The following is a 6,072-nucleotide window of genomic DNA, read 5'->3' as shown; positions in this document are numbered from 1 at the left end:
GCGGCTCCGCACACCACCCCTCACCCCGTCCTCGGAGCCCAAATTCCTTTTTGACTTCTGTTCCTATTTATTCGGGCCCTGAGGACACCGTCGGACCCACAAAATGGCCCCTTCCCCTCACACAAAATGGCCCCGCTGTGGGGAGCCAAGGGCACAGGGGGTGCCTGAAAGAGGAGGAGAAGGCCCCATGGAGAAATAAAAATTAACTGCACGACGAAAAAAAAAACGTAGGGATTGAGGTGCTGCACGAGTGGTTTTGTTTCCAGGCACAAAGTTATGGGAAAAGGGGGTTTATCCTGCTGGGCCTCAGGGACCTGAGGGAAATGGGTGCTGCTGGGCCTCGACACCAGGCAGATCTTTGGGGTTTTTGTTTGATGGTGGGGAAGAAATAATGATGATTTGATTTTTTTAATGTGGTATTTCACATGGATGCTGAGGCCGGGTAAAATTTTCTGGGAAAACGCTGGCTTTGAACACATAACCAGAGTGGACGCTGTAATTCAAATACATCTTTGAGCCTTGAGTTTCCTTTCATCCCCCTGCACTTCAAAATTGCCCCTGTGGGTGTTGCTCTCACTGGGGAAGGAGTAAAATCATATTTTTCCCTGAATTCCCACAGAAAAACAACGCATTTCCTGGAAGCGTGGTGGCTTTCATCCCTGTTTTATCATTTTTTTCAACCCTTCCCTCACCCAAAATGAACAAAGATCCACTGGAGGTCCCTTCTGCCCACCAGATTAACCCCAACACCCAGGACGTGCTCTGCAAGTTGCAGGACTTATCCCATGCTTTGAAATTCCACCTACACTTCAACCTCAGGTCTTGGGAACAACCCCGGAGTACAAAGGGAAGAGCTGGGAAATTGCAAAAAAAAAAAAAAAGTGAATGTTTATGCACAGGAAGCAAACAGAAGGCTACAGAGAGACCAGGTCAAGTGGATGGGGTAATTTCTCAGCCTCCATGAGATGCAGGAGCTCTGCTGAGTTCCCTGGCTCTACACACACAGATTAGGAAGTCCTGATGTCTACAGCAGTTTGGTCACTAATTCCTTTGGGGCCAGATCTTCTTTTAACTCTTCAGGAAACATTTTTTTCCCTGAGAGGGTTGTCAGGCCCAGGGCAGTGGTGGAGTCACCATCCCTGGAGGTATTTAAAAGGTGTTTGGACCTGGTCCTTAAGGACATAGTTTAGTAGTTGACTGTGGTGTTGGTCAAAGGTTGGACTGGATGAGCTTGGAGGTCTTTTCCAACCTAAAACATTCTGTGATTCTGTTTTTGGAAACCAAACAAGCTGCATCTTTGTGAAACCTGTTCTTGAAGTCCTCACTAGGCATCAGTTCACTGGGAGACTCTTTCACCTCCTGCTCACCTAGGTTCACCTGCCCCCATTTGCCTTTTTGGAGCTGTGTTATTCGTGGTTATTTCCACAACTGGGTGTGCAGGCATCCTCAGCTCTGTGAGCTCAAGCTGCATTCTCAGAACTTTATTTTTCAAATTTCTGAGTGTATTTTCAGATGTTCAGGGTCATTTGGGGCCGGCCACCACGCGGGGAACTGCGTAGGGTGGGACATTCTTAGTGTGCATTCTCTGACCTCTTGAACTATATAGTCTAGTTTCTCATGGTTTATGTGGAAAAAAAAAAAAAAAAAAAGGATGAAAGGACAAAGAAAACTTTGCACTGTGCTTTGGAAACACAAAGCACAATATAAGCATGAAACAGGGCATGAATTTCTCAGGGTGAAATGAACCCCCTGCTCCACCATGGTGTAGAAATCCTGCTGTAACAATGTTGAGGACTGCATCTTCCTTGAGTGATTCAATGGCCACCTTGGGTATCTAGGTGAGACTAAAGATTGTGACCTGAGAACCTCAGTGTCCCAAAACATGAATTTGAGACTCCAGCACTGACTTAGGTGAGCTCTTCCCATCACCCTGGATGGGAAAAGCCACTCCAGATTCCCACAGGGAATGTGTGGGACGTCCTCCTACTCATTCACACAAACATCTTCACCCAGCTGGCAGACAGATGTGTGCTTCCAGACATGCCTGAGTCCTCACACTCTCATTTCTGATGTCTCAGGGTTTGTTTCTGCTTTGTTTTGAGGAACAAGAGCTCGACTTCGCCTGTGTTTGCACATTTTTTCCTCTGCTCTGAAGTTGTCCTGTGCTGTTATATCTGGCAGCCCATCTCCATCCAGCTCTGACCTATACAAAGAGCACGTGGTTTTTACTTTGTTATTTTTTTTTATAGTCTGGAATATGCTCATTCAACAGGATGGTAAAACCCAGCTGTATCAGCAAAGAAAAGAATAACAGGCATGAAAGCTTCAGAAAAGACTCGAAAGCTTTTTCCCACAAGTCTTCTTTGTGCTCTGACACTTGATTTATCTTTCCCTTGTTAATGCTTTCTGAAGCCAGTAGCAAGGAAGGAATTAATGGCACAGATGAAGCGGGAGGACATGCTGACAGCACAGGAACTAAATCAACCAGAAGAGCATTGCCATTGTAGGAAGAGCTGGGGTGTTCAAGTGGACTGGCCCTGGCTGTATAGAATGGTGAGAATGAAGATAAACCCTGCAAACAGAGAGAACTGTGAGGCTGCTGAGCAGGGACCACTTCAACCATGCTGCCAGGATCCATCCCAGCTAGATTTTGGTGTAGATCTGTGAAGAGCTAGAAGGGAACACCAGATGATGTGTGTGGAACACCTGGGAGCATCACTGGGTGGGAGACTCAGGGCTTTGAGTTCCCCATGTGCCTCAAGACCTGTCAGGATGCTCAGGAAAAGTGATTTTCATTCCCTGCTCTGTGGTCTTTCACTCACACAGGAGAAAGCTTCATGTAACCAGTCATAAAAATAGGTCCCTGAGTCTCCCCCAGGCCCAGGCTGCAATTTGCTTTCTCTGCACATGTAAAACAGGGAGGAGAAAACAACAACAACAAAAAAAACAACCCAAAAAGTGCCCCCAGTCTCTGATGGCAGCATTTCTAAGTCATTCATCCCCAAAGACAAACGTGGCTGCGGGGCAAGGAAGGGCTTGTCCATAGCCAAGGCTGGTTTGGGGAGAAGTCCTTCATATCAGAGAATTTGGGTTTTTATCCTGGCCATGCTCACAGTCCACCAGAGGCCCCTCAGCCCCTGCTTTATGGACCAAGCTGCAAGTCAGGGACAGTGCTTTGCTCCCTTCAGGGCTCATTTCTACCCAGAAGCTGATAAGATCTCACTGCTATTCAATTGGCTTCCTGAATTTTCTGTTTTGAAAATTGCTGCTCTAGTATCTGGAAAACAGAGGAAGCAGAGGAAAGCAGAGCCTTCCCTGGAGGGAAGTACAAAGTGTGGCTTTAGGCAGATACCTATCCCAAGGGACATCAATCTAAATCCATCAGCAAATTGTCACACTTGAAGCCACAGACTCAGGGTCTGAGTACCTCTGCCATTCCCTGGGGACTTCCCTGGGTTTTCTGTGCTTTGGAGAAGAGAACTGCAGAGATAGTATTAAAAAGCAAGGCAGAGGAGATGAGTGGTTTGGAAATTGATGTTTCTGATTGTTAATCATGACACATCAGTCTTACATATTCTAGCTGAGGCTATTAGAGCACTCTGGTGTTAGAGCACTAATTAATAGCAACCCTACCAGTGGTAAGGAAGAAGGCAGCTCCACTTAGCATAGAGAAAACACCTGGAGGGGAAGAAAAGACCCAACACATATTGTAAAATAAATTCTCACCTTAATCCACCACTAAACTACAGCAAATGAATAAAAATTAGCAAATGAGCATGGCTCTCCCTTCCCTGAGCTCTGATTTTAAATGCAGATGCTTCCATTTCAGCACCAAAATGACCAGCCAAGAGCTAAAATGACAACTTTGGCTTTAACATCAAGCTGAGCCCCTCCACACCATATTTCTGCACATGTGAAGCTTGCCCAGCCTGGCTGTGCTTGTTTTGGTTTTAATTAATTTACTCTGAGCCAAAGTGCCAGTGTGAGAAACGGGGCAAATACAGAGCAGGAAGCATCAGTTGTGTGTTTCCTGCTGCAGTGGTTCAGTCTTCAGCCTCCTTTGTGGCAGACAGCTCTTGGTCTGAAAACAAAGTTGTTTTGCAGGAAAACTGGTGCTGGCCTTGAAGGTGAAATAGAGGAACCTTCTCAGGGCAGTCAGATACTGAGCTCAGTGATAAGGCTGAGCATTTAAGGGTAATTTAAGGGAAGATTTAAGGGTGGCCACCTCCTGGGGGAAATACACAACTTTCTGATTTGGGTAAAACAGCAGAAACTGCCTCCAAGGTTGAGGAGAGGGTGCTGCTCATGGACCTTCCCTTCCAGTGAGCTGCTCAAGTCTGCTGAATTAGTCTTAGGAGGAGAAGGCTCTGAGGAGACCTTATTGTGGCCTTCCAGTGTCTGAAGGGGCTCCAGGAAAGCTGGGGAGGGACTTTTGAGGCTGTCAGGTAGGGATAGAATCATAGAATCCTAGAATCCTGGAATGGGCTGGGTTGGAAGGGACCTCAGAGATCACCAAGTCCAACCCTTGCTCCACTCCCCCCGTGGTTCCCAGCCCATGGCACTGAGTGCCACATCCAGGCTCTTTGGAAATATCTCCAGGGATGGAGAATCCACCCCTTCCCTGGGCAGCCCATTCCAATGGCTGAGCACCCTCTCCATCAAGAAATTCTTTCTAATGTCCAACCTAAACCTCCCCTGGCACAACTTGAGACCTCTTGTGCCCTCTTGTCTTGCTGAGAGTTGCCTGGGAAAAGAGCCCAACCCCCCCCTGGCTCCAACCTCCTTTCAGGGAGTTGGAGAGAGTGATGAGGTCTCCCCTGAGCCTCCTCTTCTCCAGCCTCAACACCCCCAGCTCCCTCAGCCCTTCCTCACAGGACTTGTGCTGGATCCCTTCACAGCCTCCTTGCTCTTCTCTGGACCTGCTCCAGCACCTCAATCTCCTTCCTGAGCTGAGGGGCCCAGAACTGGACACAGGACTCAAGCTGTGGCCTCCCCAGGGCTGAGCACAGGGGCAGATGAGGGGGATGGGGGGGATGAGGGGGATGGATTCAAACTAGAGGAGGGGAAACTTAGATTGGAAGTTTTGAAGAAGTTTTTCCCCAGGAGGGTGCTGAGACCCTGGCGCAGGTTGCCCAGAGAGGTGGTGGAAGCCCCATCCACCCCTGGAAGGTTTTAGGGCCAGGCTGGATGGGGCTCTGAGCAATAATGGGAGCTGTCCCTGCCCATGTAGGGGGGTTGAACCTGAATGAGCTTAAAGGTCCCTTCCAACCCTGAAAACTCCACGATTCTATTTCAACAGTTTACTGTGAAGAGCTGCTGGGTGGGAAAGCTCTGCTCCCCCTGCTTACAGAGCCTGTCTTCCCAATGTGCCACCACACTGACAAGCACCAGAACCCAGCAATCCTTTTCAGAGAAAGGTTTTGCTACCTTAGCATGAGAACACGTGTGGGCATGACCAGGTGAGTAAGCACAGGAGGAGGGGGCTCTGGGAGGAGCTGATGTTTTCATGCTGCTCAAGTCAGCCCCTGCAAGCTTCCTCGCAGAGCAAATTCTTGTCCCTTTGGAGACATCAGGGTTTCCTGCAGGGACTGCTCTTTGCCTCCACTATTTCAGCAGAGCACCTTTGATTGGGGTATTTCAAGCGTGTCAGCAGTGTCACCAGGCCATGGCAGTGGTTCCCAGCCCAGCCCTGAAGCTGCTCCTGTTTAAAAATCCTCCAGCAGCTGCACAGAAAATCTCTGCCCAGCTTTTGTCACCTCTTTCTGTGACATTGGCTCCCACCAGCCTGCTCCAGTCAGTGTGCCAGTTCCCAGCAGTGAGAAAGCAGAAATCTTAGGCTGCCTTTATGTCCACCCTGGATCTTCATTAATTAGGCTAGTGAACCATTAATTAGGCTAGTGAGCCATTAATTAGGCTACCTAAGCTGCTTTAGAGATGCTTAATCTTCCCTGTGCAAGGGGCAGAGTCTGGCTGATACCAGCTGAAACTCTTTTTCCTTACCTGACACCAGGCTCGTTTTCCTCTAGCCCTATTTTATTTATCAACGTGTTTAGATGTTTTTCCACTCATTTA

The sequence above is a fragment of the Heliangelus exortis genome, chromosome 13 (genome assembly GCF_036169615.1).
Source record: "Heliangelus exortis chromosome 13, bHelExo1.hap1, whole genome shotgun sequence".
Lineage (NCBI taxonomy): Eukaryota > Metazoa > Chordata > Aves > Apodiformes > Trochilidae > Heliangelus > Heliangelus exortis.
The sequence above is the reverse complement of the archived record's forward strand: the minus strand, read 5'-3'. Positions refer to the sequence as shown.